General features: G+C 43.1%; 1 protein-coding gene and 1 long non-coding RNA gene across 4 annotated transcripts in view; one reads left to right on the plus strand and one right to left on the minus strand.

The window, feature by feature from the left end:
• Positions 1-15030, plus strand: part of LOC126637798 (uncharacterized) — a 185103-nt gene that overhangs the window by 162731 nt on the left and 7342 nt on the right. The window lies entirely within an intron of this gene.
• Positions 1-15030, minus strand: part of CHST8 (carbohydrate sulfotransferase 8) — a 169539-nt gene that overhangs the window by 136697 nt on the left and 17812 nt on the right. Inside the window, exon 1 of one of the 2 annotated variants that reach the window (XM_050311272.1) lies at positions 14259-14384. The exons of the other annotated variant lie outside the window; for it this stretch is intronic. The gene's annotated coding sequence lies outside the window, so the exon portion shown is untranslated. Of the gene's footprint in view, positions 1-14258; positions 14385-15030 lie in introns of those variants that run through there. 2 annotated transcript variants of the gene reach the window in all.

Raw genomic sequence — 15030 nt, forward strand, 5'->3', positions numbered from 1 at the left:
GTGTGGAGGTTTGTGATTCCTCAATGGCATTTCCTTTTCCTAAAAGTGTCTGAAGTGGAGATTCTGTGTCTGAAAGTCATCAGCAAGCAAGAAAACCAGGAAAACTGTGAAATGGCCCCGGTAACCTTGGAATTAAAACCCTTTATCACAAATAAAGGCAGTTTTAATTCTGCACTTGGGGAAACAAAACACAGCAAAATTTCTGCAAACTCCTGGCTCACACTGTGTGGGTTCATGGTGATGCTACTACAAGAAGAAGAAAATAGCCCTCCTTGAAATGGCCCATTTTGCTGTGGCAGCGGAGAGGGCTCCTTTATTGGCTCTAGCAACTTTTGTAATGGTGTACATTTGCCTGTTCTCACCTAACACTGCCTCTTAATCCTCCTAGCCATGATCACTAATTTGTTTCTTATTGAAATTTGCTTTCTCCCAAACGAAAGATCACCATCTGCTTAGTCAAGGTGCTTTTTCTCTCAGCCTATGTCAGAGCCACGTTATTTCCTCTTGTTCTTCATTTGGACAATTGAAACACATCAGCCAGTTAAAAGGACATATTCTATAAGTAGGTCTCCTTGGGAAACTATTTACTTGGGATATACTGCAAAGCAAACTGAAACAAATCTTTGCAGTTTATTTCGAAGTGCGATTTCTAAACAATAGAGTTTTTATTTTTAGTTCAGTTGTGTTACTGCAGCACATAAAGGTCAGCTGGCTGGGTGCTGAGGTGTAGCTGTGATGTGCCACCATCTGCATGTGCTGGCAGGCCTGGAGCAGGGACTGAGCCCCTCCTGCTCACACACCTTGAGAGACCAAAGGGAAGGTCTTCTGCAAACTGAGAGATCTCCCAGGTGTGTGTTAGGGAAGAGAAATATCTGGAGGTTTTGCCATCCCTTAAGGAGGAGTGAAAGGGTTCTGTGTAATGGTGAGTGAGCACAGGTGAATGTGGAAGATGGTGGAGCTGCAGAGGGGCAGAGATGTGACTTGGTCAGGAGCTTCATGGGGAAGCAAAATGAGCATTTGGGGTAGAGAGTTCCTGCTGAAAGGGAATGGTTATTTGTGTTATGCTGGAGCACAGCTTACACAGGGTGGTGAGCATTCACCCTGCCCTGGCACTCCTTGGTTTCCAAAAGTTTTGCATTTTGGCAAGGTCAGGTTTGGGGAAGGGGTGCAAAACCACCTACAGCTTCAGCACAGTCTGCCTTGAGGGGCAGGAGGGCAGAGCTGCCCACAGAGCCACGGAGGAGACAGACACAGGCTGTGTTGAGAAATGTGGCCGTTCCATTAGGAGGTGGTTGCAGTAACTGCACGAGTGGGTATGAAAGGAGGTGCAAGGTTGTCTGGCAGAGAACCACGGGCCCCATTCACGCAGGGGAGCAGTCCCCAGTACGATGGTCACTGTACAAGGACCTACGTGTGATGCATTTCTACTTCTTAGTTTTCTGTAAGCTACTCTGCACCAGAATTTCAGATACTCCAAATTTCAGAGCAGTCAGAGGGAACACGTGGATTTCAGAGCAACCACTCAGACTTTTAAACAGAATGCAATTTTCAATATCGAGCTGTAATGAGAATCCTGAATAGGCATGAAATCTCTTTAAAATCGGTTCTGTAATGCTGGTACAGTGGGAGAATATTGCTATTTGTTTTGCCGTTATTCAATTATTTTTAAGCACCTTTTGTGTGATTTTCAGTAAGGACAGATAAGGCAAGTAGCTGCTAGGCACACTTGTGTGCTGTAAATATCGGAGATCGTTAAATGTCACTGGGAAACTTCCTGTTGTTCCATTGATACTCTGTAGGAATGGATATACTCCACTGACTCGATGCATTTGACATCAGACTCTGTTTGCAACTCCATCCCTTCTCAGCTCCTGCATTCAGTGAGGGGAAGGTAGACGTGGCCTAAAAACTTCAGTCCTTTCCTCCCTCTTTTTGCTGTAATGTGGACAGGCAGAATGGTGCCTGCTCCAGGAAATGGAACAACTGTAAAAGTCTTTGTGACACAGAGGAATCCTCTGGGGGGAGGGAAAAGGGCATTGTGATATTCCTCTCCCCGGCACCACTGCTCTGGTTGTACTGCTGAGCCACTTAACAACATGTTGGTGGAACTGGGAACAGATATTAAAGCAGCAAATATAACACAAATCAGGGATCTTTCCTGTTTGCTGTGGACAGCCCTGTACCATGCAGGGTTATCTGAACACAGGGGATTGCTCCCAGGGTGGGCATTGTCATCCCCTCCCTGTGCCTGCACCATCTCTCCTGTGGGTTGACACCGATCGAGTTGTGGCCGAGGTCTTGGACATCACTGCAAACACAAACACCTGTGTTTAGGTCCTGAAACTGAGGTATTCACATTCAGAAGAAACTGGAAGGAACTACACTGGAACCTGGAAGGAACTAGATTGAAACCTGGTTGGAAGGAGATGATCTTTAAGGCCCCTTCCAACCCAAACCATTCTATGATTCTATGATTCTATGGTTCTATGGCTGAAGCACAAAGAAATTATTGTTAGTTTTCCATAATCCCTCACATTTAATGGTTCTTTAAAAGGTACAATAGAATTGGAGTTAGACTGAAGAAAAGGTATTGTGTGCCTACTCCCTCTGTGCACTTTCCACTGGGAGCTGTCCCACATAAATATTTTTATTAAGCTACCCAAATGTAAAATCAAGACCCTAAAAATAAAAATAGTTACTGACCTTTTAGCTCATTTATAATTAAAACCTCTTCTAGTGTTGTTCATATAAATAATATATAGTTGTTTTCACAGATCAATGCCTTCTCTTGCTTTATAAGAAACATTTTGAAGTAAAATTACTGTGCCTTTAATTTTAAGAGGAAAATTTGATGTGTTAGCAACTATGGGTTGATCTCTGCACATTTTTCAATTGTAAATTGCACTTCAAAAATGCAAACAATTATTAATATTGATTTGGACTAAAACAATATTGAATTTCAATATATTTTGGGCTCTTTTATGAATTACCCTGCACAGCCAGTGTGATTATGATGAAAGAGCATTTGCACGCTCAATTTCTTTTCAGCGAGAAACCTTGAGGAGTGCTAGTTGTGCTCAGGCTGATAATGATAAACCCATGCATTCAAGGAAAATCAGACTACCTTAAAAATCTCAACTGAAGCATAGTAAATTAATATTTCATCCCATACATGCAGTCCTTATATCATGCTAGCTTTCGTTATGAGCAAATACTGAGAATTTAGTTGGAATGCAGCTCAGTGCCCCAGCTCTGTTTTGGTTGTGCTTCGCATGCAATTATGAAATGATGTCAATCCATCACGGCAATTTCCTGCGACTAAGCAAAGAGATGAATATATTCATGTCCTGGAATGCTGTAAGACACCAGTATATTTAAGTGCCATTAAACCCATGTTTCTATGCTGTGGCTGGAATAAACATTTCACAGCTCTGTTGGTAGAGGGTTTTGAGCTTTCCTTCTGATCTCAACTATAATTTCAAGGCCTGTTGGTTACCTGCTTGCTCAGACAGCCCAGCATCTCCCCCGAGGCCTCACCCTGGGGACACCCTTCCCCATGGGATGTGGCAGTGGCCATGGCCAGCAGGGTCACTCCACAGAGACCTCATCACACACACGGGAGGGGCAGCACGGGGGTCTCCCGAGAGCCTGTGATACCTGGGCAGAATTGTCTGGAAAACAGAAACCCTTCTCCCCAGGGAAAAGAGGTGTATTGAATCAGGACAAAATGTCAAAGTGACATTTTTGTAGAAATGGATTTGCAGAAAAATCTCATTTCTTGGGCTCTGAAGTGGCGTTTCCACTGTGCGTGGCTGCTAACCACTGTGAGAGAGCTGTGCAGCAAGCTTGGGTTCTCCAGGCATGTGGAGGGCTCTAATCCTTCCCACTTCATCCTCGTCCTCTCCCTTTGCAGCCATGGCATTCCAGGAGGACTGAGAGCTGGGGACTGTCAGCCTCCAGCAGCCTGTCTGAGAAGCAGCTGTTAAGCTCACTTTTTTGCTGTAAGTGGAACTGAGGAGTGTGTAGCAGACAGCAGCTGAGCCAGCCTTTGTTTTCATTCTCCCAGGGAAAAATGTATTTTTCCAAACTTTTTTTTTTTTCCACAGGAAAACTTTGGTTCTGAGAAAAGGGCATTTTCGTACTGAAAAACCTTCTGCTGGAGAATTCCCCAACCAGCTCTTTTTCTGGAACTTACTCCCACAGACTGAAAATAACCCAAACTTGGTAGCTTTCCAGTCATGTTACAAAAGCTAATGTTTTGCTAGAGTCCCTGGAGACGATGGAGTTGTGCTACTGATATTAGGAGTGGGGTAGTAGCCAGCTAGCAAGTGTCTGCAAGACTGGTTTAAACATTGCTGGCCCTTAAATCAATCATAGGTAATGAACGATTAATAATATTAAGGCACTTAACCTTGAATAGCGTTGTAATTGCTTTGATTATGAAATAAAATCCAGAAAGCATTTATGACATTTACTATTTTTAAACCTCATTATTTTGGAGAGCGCCATTCAAGACTTTCTGAACACTTGAAATCAGTAAAACAGAAAAATTAAATGATGCATGATGTTTTTCTTTACCTGACCCAGGTGCTCTCTTTAGTGTGATTTCTCCCTTCTATGAGTTGAGCAGCAGGTAGGTGACAGCAAGTGCCCTTGTGTTCCTTCATTTCACAGGTAATTTTATTTCACCATTTTATGCTCAGATGTCCATAAAAGTGTAGTCACCTCTCTGTTATTTCACACTGTAATTGTGTTGTGGTTTTGATTAGAGCAAGTCATTTCTTTGCCAAAATGGCTTTTTAACAAAATGATACCTTTCTGAAAATGCATTCCTTGGTCATAATTTTGTGATGGAAGCGGTGCTTCCCTTGACAAAGTTAAATTCTGTGGCCTGCACTGCCAAAACTAATATTGTAAATATTACTATAGTTTTATAATACATACACCCTGCATGGTAAATATATGGATGCAAAACACTCTGAAGGACTCCAGAATTACACTGACACAAAACGCTCCTAAGGACTCCAAGCTCCAGGAAAAAACTGGGAGCTGTTTGCTGCAGTAAATGCACACCACAATACCTCTCAGCAGAAGGAAGTCTGGCTTTTAAGAAGGAAGAGTATCCTTCCTGTTAATTTTTCCTTAGATCCAGATCCTGCCCAGTCACCCCATACTTTTTAGGTAGATTAAGTTAAGGCACAAGACAGATTTTGTGCCTTTTGACCTCAGCTAAGTGTGGCTGATGGAGCCAGTTCTGTGCTGCCTGACAACAGCTACAGGAGTTGATTTAAAGAGGAGAGAGCGTGTCAGCTCTCAGGTGGTGGGCTCTGCTCACACCAGAGGGATGTGCTGCTGATAACAACACAGCCTAGATTTACTGGGCTGTATTTCTCAAAGAATTCCTTTCACCCTCTTGGTTTTGCTCAAGTTCACTGAAAGCAACTTCTTGCTCCTCAGCAATTTTCTTTTCAGCCAATGCTTCCACTCGTCCTGGCAAGATGGAAACATCCAGAGCCTGGAATGTATCTTTTAGTAATCACTGTGTGTTCTGCTGCCTCATCAGATGATGGTTCATGGTCGTGTGATTCCAACAGAGGAAAAACAGCGTAGGATTTGAGGAAAATACATTTTAAGTCAAATCAGACATTATTTCTACCCCCCTAATTATCAATGTGTGGGCTCACTACTAGCATTAAGCTGTAGATTAGCACCAAAACTTCACTGTGCTGCTCCGGGTGTCACATCCTGGTGGAAAAGTTTAATTTAACAAAGTGCAGAAGCCAGCAGAGGAAGTCCTGTGGTTCAGGCAGCAATGCTGCAGCTCTGCAGCCCCCTTCAGGGCTAACAGTGACTGGAGTTTGTGTATGTGCCCCACAGGCAAAATGACAGCTTTGCCCAAATACTGTCTTGCTGGGGCTGGACCAGTGTCAGATCCCCAAAATACTCAGATGTAACAGAGGGATTAAGTGCACCATTTTAGATTTCATTCCGGACTTCCACAGTTTCCAGCCCATTACTTTTTTCCCAAATTGCTAACATATTTTATTGTTGGCTTTTATAGGTGAACTTTGCACCCATTTTTTTCAGTAGCATCATGGAGTCATGGTTTAAAAACACTTCCAGCACACACTGTGTGAAGAAAACACTTTAAAGCTTATTTCTCACATAAGTAAACTGTCATTACAGAATCATAATTGCATGTAAAATACTTGAGATCAGTAAAACTGAATGAATTCAAAGCACCAGGACTAACATAAGTAAACTGTGCATCTTATGGCCAATGGTTGTGATGTATTTGTGTTTCAGAGACCTACTGAAACATTAAAAAAGCTATTTTGGCTCGAACCATTAGTGGTACCTCCATTTATCTTTTACCTGTCTTGCCTCACCTTTTTTTCCTATTCTGTATATTGAGCAACTGTTCAGGTGTTTAATGTCAAAGACATTAAAAGGATAACCCAGGGGACTTGGGAGACAATGCAAACAGCAACTGTAGGCAGTGAGCAGCAGCTGTGTGGTGGAGGAATTCTCAAGCTCAGCGTGTACATGGGCTATTTCTAAACTGTTCTGGAAAAAAAATATCTTGAAAAAGCGGTCTTATTGTCATGGACCTTTTTATCTGTAGGGATGCAGGCACTCTTAAGCAAAAAACTAGGAGTCTATTGTTCAGGAAAATAAACAACCCCCCAAACAAGAGCTATCTGATGTGTTGAAATGGTTCAACCATGTCAGCAGCATCACCTGACCCTCCTTCCTGCAGCTCTTCCCAATTTACCTGCAGGAAAAGCTGAAGTTGTGCAAACAGATCCCTTACTGTTAAATGTGGCTTGAATTATCCAGTGTCATGACTGCTTACCACTGACTAACCCAGTCCCTCCCAATGATCAACACTGTCTCTTCTCTTCACCCTGAAAACAACTGCAGAACTCAAACCACCTTAGCAGAGAAAACAAATGCAGAAGATTGCAAATGAGATGTTGAAGCACAAGGTAGCACAGAGTGCCACGAGAGCATGATCCCCCCTGAACTCCTGAACTGGCTCCTTGCTGCTTGGCTGAGATGCCTGGGAGTAACAGGAGACTGCGTCTCGCAGAACGAGAGACGGAAAGAACCAGCAACTGTTTTCCTCCTGCCCTGCGCTCCTGCCTGTGGATTTGCTGCCCTTCAAAATGTTATGACTAATGCATAAAGCGCTGCTCCTCTCCAGACACTCAACTTTTCGCTAGCTCAAGACTCGGGGAAAAAAAAGCCATGAATCTGTCTTTTGCTGCAGGTCTCCAGGCGGGTAACCTTTCCTGGGTATGCCACGCTGGCACTCGCTGTCTCGCCTGCGCCGTGTTTATCAGCCTCGCTTAACTTGCTGTGAGCATTGCAGTCTCTGAGAACCTTCTGTTTACTCTTTGCCATCCTCCCTCATAACTGCAAAATTAAATGGGAAGAGGATCTCTCGGTGAAACAGCCCAAAAGGGCCTAGGCAATATTTTTTGTGGAATTTCTCTCCTTGGACCTTTATATATCACTGGTGTATATTGTAAGACACCTCTGGGGTTTGAAGCTAATTTTCCATCATCATTAGTGAGAAACTTATCCTCATGCTTCCTTTCATTAATGTCTAATGCAAGACTGAGAAGAAGTGCTGGATATGCACACTCTTTTTAACTTGACGATGGCACATGCAAATAATTAAACAAGGCAAAGAAGTAATGGTTAAAAACACTGCAAAGCTTTCTCATTAAACTAAGCAATTATCTGCAAAGAAGAGAGACATCTGAACCCCTCTCCCTCCACACCCATGATAAAATCTCCACATCTTGCAGATGTTCAATTTTTGCCCTGGAGGAGAAAAATCACATTTAATTACCATCAAGGGGGAGGAAAACATGGTGGGTGCATGGATGGTGCCACTCAGTTTGTATCTGTCAATGAGGTGGCTGTGACTTTGCATGTGATCTGTTTGGATATTGTATGCAAGGTCACAGATCTATGTGCAGAATCAGGGGAAACACTAATTGAGTTCCAGCTATATCATGTGCTACTGTGCAGAAAAAAAGAAAAAAAAAAAAAAAAAAAAAGAGAGGACTTCTGAATCTCTAGGGCCATGATTTGCTGTTTGGTGGTGGTTCAACTCAAGCAGTTAATACTTTGAGCCATCTCGTCCTGCCTGCTGCACTACACTGGCATAATGTCTTTGAGCTGGGCAGTGAACTGAGGAAAGTGATTTAGCTAAGAAACAGTCCACCAAAACAGAATGGCACCAAAAGAAACTCAGATTCATGGAGACAAATCCATTTTCAATGCACTAACTCTGATTAAAGCCCTCCATGTTCTGTTCTTGTTGTACAGTTTATCAATTTAGTCACCTGCACCGTCCCTGCCACTGTAATAGGTGAGATTTTCACAATCTATAGTTGTGAAAACGACGTTGTTGCTCACATTTTACAAATGCAAAGTTGAGGCAGAGAAACCTGAAGAACTTGCCTAGAGAAGTGGGACAAGAAGAGGCTGAGTTTGGACTTTCCACCAAGTTCAGGTTAATTTTCCAGCTACTGACTCCTCCTCCTTTGACTAAAGTACTGGAGAATAATGAAAAAAACTAGAATTTTTTTTTTTTTTTTTAAGAAGAAGAAATTGAATATGCAAATTTGAAAGTGGGAATAGATTTTTCTGAACTTACAAGCAGAAGGTGTGTAAATCTGCCAAGAACTTCAGTCAAGCAACTGTTGTGTGTTAACTGGGATGTAGGTTAGTGCTTTCAGCAAATACACAGATAATTAACTGAAACTCCTTTTGTTCTAGCCGAAAACATAAAAGCAATGAGAGGAAGGAAGAAAATCACTGGGGATTTCTGTGGTGTGTTGCAAGGTTTCCAGTGCAATATACACAGGATTACACTGACGAGCTTTTCTAGTGCTAATGAAGGGCTGACAACCCCAAACTCTGATGTATTTGCTGAAAAGGAACAGTATGAGAAGCAGTAGCTCAAATTCTCTTTTCCAGAAAACAGGTTGTGAAGGGAAGGCCACGGACACCGAGTCCCTCTCTCCCTCTCTGCAGAGGTGCCTGCTGCACTGTGACCATGAGGTGAGCAAGTGAGCAGGCTCTTAGGGCTGGCCAAGGCTGGGCCACAGAAAAGCAATTTGTCTGCAGGGAAGGGAATCTAAGCTGGATGAGTGCAATATGTAGGATTATACTATCATTACACATTATGTGCAATATAGGACACATAATAATTATATATTACATGCAATATACAGCAAGAATATCCCTCTGGAGTGTTCCTGCAGGTGTAAATGTGCAGAGAGGGTCTCTGGTCATTGAGGACTATGAGGTGAAGGGAGTTACCAGCTTGCAAGCTCCTGAAACAGCTGGTAATGGATTACTAAAACACAGTATTAATCCACTGCAATAGTGAAACTTGTGGTCAGCAAAATGTGAATGAAAGAGGAATCTCCCAGAAAACAAGAAGTACCTTAACCCAGCTTCTCCCATGATCACCTTGCATTATATTATGTTACTAGTAAAGTTATTACTGTCCTTATTGTAATGGCAAAATCAAAACATTTACCTAACAGGAAGTTTTATAACACAAGGGGCAGTGACCAGTCTGTGAGGTGCTCAGCAACTCCTTTAGAGGTGTTTTGTGAGGAGCAAGGTTAGCACTGCAGGATAAACATGGTCCTGAAGGTTCTGGAGAGAATTGGGAGGTAGATGTAAGGTGTGTTTAACAGGCTGCAGGCGGTAGCAAAAATCACAAACCCACCACTGGCAAAGGAACGTGTTGAGTTTTCTTCCCGCAGTCTTGCTTGCCAAATAAGTTGTCTGTAAACTCTCCCATCATTAAAATTCTCCACAGTGGTAACAGCACTTTCCCCAGAACATTTTGTTGAACCTTGCAAATGGAATTATCTGCTATGACTGCTCTTTTGAGCAGTGTAAATCTTCAACAAGAGTCCTAAATAAACCTGTGATATACACTGCGTGGAACACCTATTTTTATAAATATCTCTGCAGAGGAAGGCTAGAGATAGGAAGAATAAATTACAAGCAAGAAAATGGCATTTTAAAACGTACTCTAACCCTGTTTGCTCCTTGGCACTGTCTGCATTAACTTAGCTCCAGCCCCTGGAAAGGCAAAGGTCACACTTTTATTTACATAAAGCAAAGTTTCTACATAAGAAATGTTAAAGAAGTGAAGCTTTGCAGGAAAAAAGCCCCCCACGAAGTATGAACACGAAATCCTAGTTTAGCCAAAAGATACCAGCCCTGGGAATAATATGCCATTTTAACAGAGATACACAAACACTATCACGTGACTGCAGTACAAATACCAGGCTCCCCCCAGGGGAAATCATATCTCATTTCAGGTGAGGGACACCAAATTACTCTCTGGTGCCTGTGAGAGCTCAGTACCTCACCATGCACAGGACAGCTGCCTTTCTGCCTCAGGCACGACTGCTCCTCAGACACCTGAAAGGACTTCCCCAAATTTGGGTGTAATCGAAATACTTCTTAATCGAACACCAAACTACTATTGCATGTGAATGTCCAGAGCCGAATTTAGTGCCTGGAAAGTGAAGGAAATGTTTAGCAATGGCTCTTTGAGCACCCTCTGTCTTATACTTTACAGCCTGGCCTCACATCAGTGAAGTTTGGGCTGTTTTTAGAAAGGACCAGAAAGCTTTGTCATGCTCCACTGTTATAACCCAGAAGAGTCTGCTTCATCTTGCAGCATGTACAGGAACAGGGAATTAGTGTTCCTCTCCCTTTTCACTCCAGCCAAGCCCTTCTCATTCTAACACTGCTCATTTTGGTGAGTTTTAGGATGAAAGAATCGGGGCAGCCAAAAGAACCTATAAAGTTGGGGTGGGATAATGATGGTACAGGTGTCTTATTACAGAGCAGGGAACAAAAATAGACCTTATCCAGAAGGAACAGTTGCATTTGTACTATCCAAAGGAGATTCCCAACTGTAACTCAGTAGAGAGGCTATGATGCTGCTACACTGAGTTAGCCAGAGTAACTTGTTATGCTCAGCTATTGTACCTTTCATAGAATCACAGAATCATAGATTGGCCTGGGTTAAACAGGTACAGAGCAGGTGTGATCAATCCAGTCATGTGCTGTGGAGCTTGTATCATTTTCTACCTGTCTGGGAGATGACTTTTGTCACCCTGGTGACAGAAACTGGATGCAGTTGCTGTGCCTGCTGGATGTGGTGCTGGCAAGGGAAAACACACAGCTCTTCAGGCATTGGCCACGGTGAAGGATGACTGGGATGAAATACAGAATTAATTTTCAGGATCTCCTTCTACTCACAGTGAAGGAGTAGTACATATGGATGTCTTAATTTTTCACACTACACTGCTGTCCCATGTGGCCCAGGTTTTGGAACTACTGTCAACTCAAAAGTCACTTGGTGTTCATTGCACCAGGACCAGAGCAAGGAATTTCTAAAGACCTTAAGGAAAGCATATTTGGTTTCTCATGCTCAAGAGAAAAATCCTAAGCGAGGAAAGAAGATGGGATAAAAAATTTTACCTTTCAATGAGCCATATCTGCACATACACATTTCCTGTGTTACGATATTTTAGGACTTTAGAAACCAATGGCATGTGACCAACCCCCACCGTTCCCAGGGAGTAGTGGAGCTCTGGCTCTCTTTTGCAGTTCAGGGCTGTGCTAATAACACTTGCACTGTATGCTCAGTTAAATTACCCTTCCCAGAGGCATTGCTCCAGCCTGCTCCTATGGGGACCAGGAAAAATGCCTCCTGTGAGGGAGCAGGTGAAACACATTCTGGTCCACTGCTTCCTTACAGGCCCCAGCTGGTAGGTACTGCTCTTACCAAGAGCATTCAAAGTCCATGGAAGGAGTGGGTTGAAGCTGTTTCCTTGTCTTTGCTGCAGCCCCCCTGCCACCAGCCCCCCTCCTCTCCTTGCCAGGGCTCTAAGGCAGAGGCACAGGCAGGGGCCATGCCTGGGGCTGGGCAGTGGCGCTGAGAAAGGGCCAGCTCGTCCCAGGGCCATGGGTATGGTGCAGGAGTGCTATGGAGAAGAGGAAGCTGAGGTCCATATTAACAGCAAAAGTATGGAAGCAGAAGGCTGAGACTGCCAAAAGAAAACTGAGCCCCAGGTAGGGGAAGAGTGGCTGGACAGTAAAGCTAGTGAGGGAAGACCCTGGGACCAGCTCAGTTGGTTAGAGCATGGAACTAATAAAGCCAAGGTCATGGGCTTGATCCCTGTATGGGCCGTTCATTCAAGAGCTGGACTTGATGATCCTGTGGGTCTCTTCCAATGCAGAATATTCCATATGAAACAAAGCCTAGTGAGACTCCCAAAATAGAAGAGATTCCAGTGGTATGCAGACAAGAAGAGAGAAAGCTGTGGCTATCATCTCCTGACTCTGTCCTGGTCAGATAAATCACATTCTACGTCTCTTTTTCTTCCCTCTGTTGTGTGGAGAGAGTGATATGGCAGGCTCTGCTCCCTGCCCACGCAGTCCTGGGGGCTCTGCACTGCCAGGCTACTGCCATACAATGCCTCAAGGGTTGGGCCTTGCTGGGATGGATGATGTGCTCTCTGCCAACAGGCACTCTGCCCCCTTACGTTTTTGAAAACATTTTGGAGTCTTTGGGGTCGAAAGGTGCAACACTGATGTATTTATTCTCTGCTAGAAGGACATACTCAAGACAGAATCGATAGCATAGCCCCAACACAATCTCTCCTTGTGCAGGAGGCTTTTGGATCCTTCCTAGCATGTGTAAATTAACGAGTGTATTCATTGCTAATAACGACACAAACATATGAAAAACTTTTAAATAAATTTTTGAAATAGTCCTAAGCCTACTACCAGAATGAAGTCTAAGGATTCTCAGCAGAGAAGTGCAGTAGAAAATTGTGGCTGAAAGGAACAGAGGTTTAGAATGAATGCTTTCAGTGGGCTGAACTAAAATATAATTCAAACACACAGAGAAGACATATAGAGTGGCTTTCAGCAGCACAACCCCCTGAAACACCTATACAGGTAACCTTGTTTTGGATCAGCAAGGCTTATTCTATTTATTAAATCAATGAGTATAAAGCCCACAGACCATTTTAGTTATCAACCTTTTCCAAACGAATATCCCAAGCATTTCTAATCACAACCATCTGATTTCCATTATTTTGACCTCCTTCTTTGGGTGGATCAATAATGTCTGATGTAATAATTTATCAACATACACTGGGAAAATTATTGATTCTTCTCGCACACATTAGCTGGGAGAAAAATACGTCAGGCTCTCACTTGAGTCTAAATGGCTTCCTCGATTTAAACTAAGCTGCATTTGGTATTTGTATGAAGGATATTAGCACTGTATGTAAAACAAATCACTGAAGCTGAAATGGATGTTTTACTTGCCCCAGTTCCCTTGATGCTTTTATGGCACCCATCACTGCAGTGTCTGTTTTTCATACCCTAATTGCTTTGTGAGATCTCTCGCTCTTCCTCTGCCTCCCACCCTGCTGCACTCGTGCAGAGCTCGGCAGTGCTGTCTGACACTCCTCATCCTGCCTCTTGGGGAGGCTGAACTGGAGGCCAACTGGAGATTTTATTTAGTTGAGAGATGTACTGTATAGGTAGAAAGCTTTCATGTAAATCCTGGGTGTTCACAGAAGGATCAAAGGCTTATGTGGGTATGATGGCATGGGGCAGGATTAATACTGAGTTACGATACGTTTTTAGGTGTGAGGTTTACTGAAAGCAGGATTTGAAAGAAGAGTGAAGACAAGATGTATGTTACAATATGTTGTATTTTCTAACAATACTGTGCCCAAGAACTATCAGTTGCAATTCATCTACAAATGTCAAACATGGAAATATAGCTGATATTATTTCTTAACAGCTCTGCACTAATACACCTGGGGGGGTTGGGGGTGGTGTGAAGATTAAAATACTAAAACAACGTGCTGAGTCATTAAGTGGAATGGAGCACCAGAACCATCCCTTCCCCCAGCAGATGTAATCTGTCACTGGATTACTTACCTAATGCATATGTTGTAATAGCCAACTGTAGTTTCTTTTTTATGCCCTTTTGTTTCAGATGAAGAGACTTAAAAATTGCAAATGTTTCTCCCCGTGGATGCAAGAGCATAAATCATGAGTAATACTAAGCTCTCTGCCTTATATTGATTCTTTTGTGAACTAAGCCAGATGGGTTCAGATATGAGCATGATCTAATATTCCCCTTAGCTTGATTTATAGATTTCTTTGTGCATTACCTGACCATAAATGAGTCTTGCATTATTTCTTGTGTGCCCGTCAAATTAAAGAAAAATATTCTCATTGACCTTTCGACCTAGGAGGAAAAAATGAGTCAGAGACATTTTACTGCATGTATTACAGTGATCTTCTTGCTTACATGCCAATTAAGAGTGTGTGATTATGAAAGAGGTCTAGTAATTTGTGTTGTGTGTAATGATTTCATTTCCCTGTAAAGCACACAGTGGATGTACTGACAGTAGCATAAGCTACGTTGCAAACAACCCTAAAAAGAGAAAAAGAGGAGAACGATTTGGCACAATTCATTCCTTAATTTACAGAAACAAGCACTGATTGCAAGAACTGAAACGTTTTTCTGGAAGAAAATAATGTTCTTGCAAATGTGGGCACAGCGAGCGAAACTGCCGGGCCGGCTCTCGCAGAAGGCGTTGATGGCACTGAAGGGAACGAGTGTCAGGAGGCATCTGCTGACCCCAGAGACCTCCTCTGAGAACAAAATGAGTTTAATATGGATGACAAATAATGAGCAGTGTGTCACGAGGCTATCATTAGGACACAACCCTGGGCTCGGGACTTGCAAGCAACTCTGAAGGGAGACGCTGAGTTCTGTCTGAGCAAAGAGCTCCTGCTTAAACAGAAGGGACTGACCTCAGTGATCCAGCACCTCCTCACGTGGTTTTCAGGAGTGTCTCTGCAGCCTAATGAGCCTATTATCTCCTCTGTATTCATCTGCAATTAATGCTTGGATCTATCAAATCTAGTCATTAAAAA

Source organism: Myiozetetes cayanensis, unplaced genomic scaffold (assembly GCF_022539395.1).
Source record: "Myiozetetes cayanensis isolate MyiCay16 unplaced genomic scaffold, myiCay2020 scf16, whole genome shotgun sequence".
NCBI classification, from domain to species: Eukaryota; Metazoa; Chordata; class Aves; order Passeriformes; family Tyrannidae; genus Myiozetetes; species Myiozetetes cayanensis.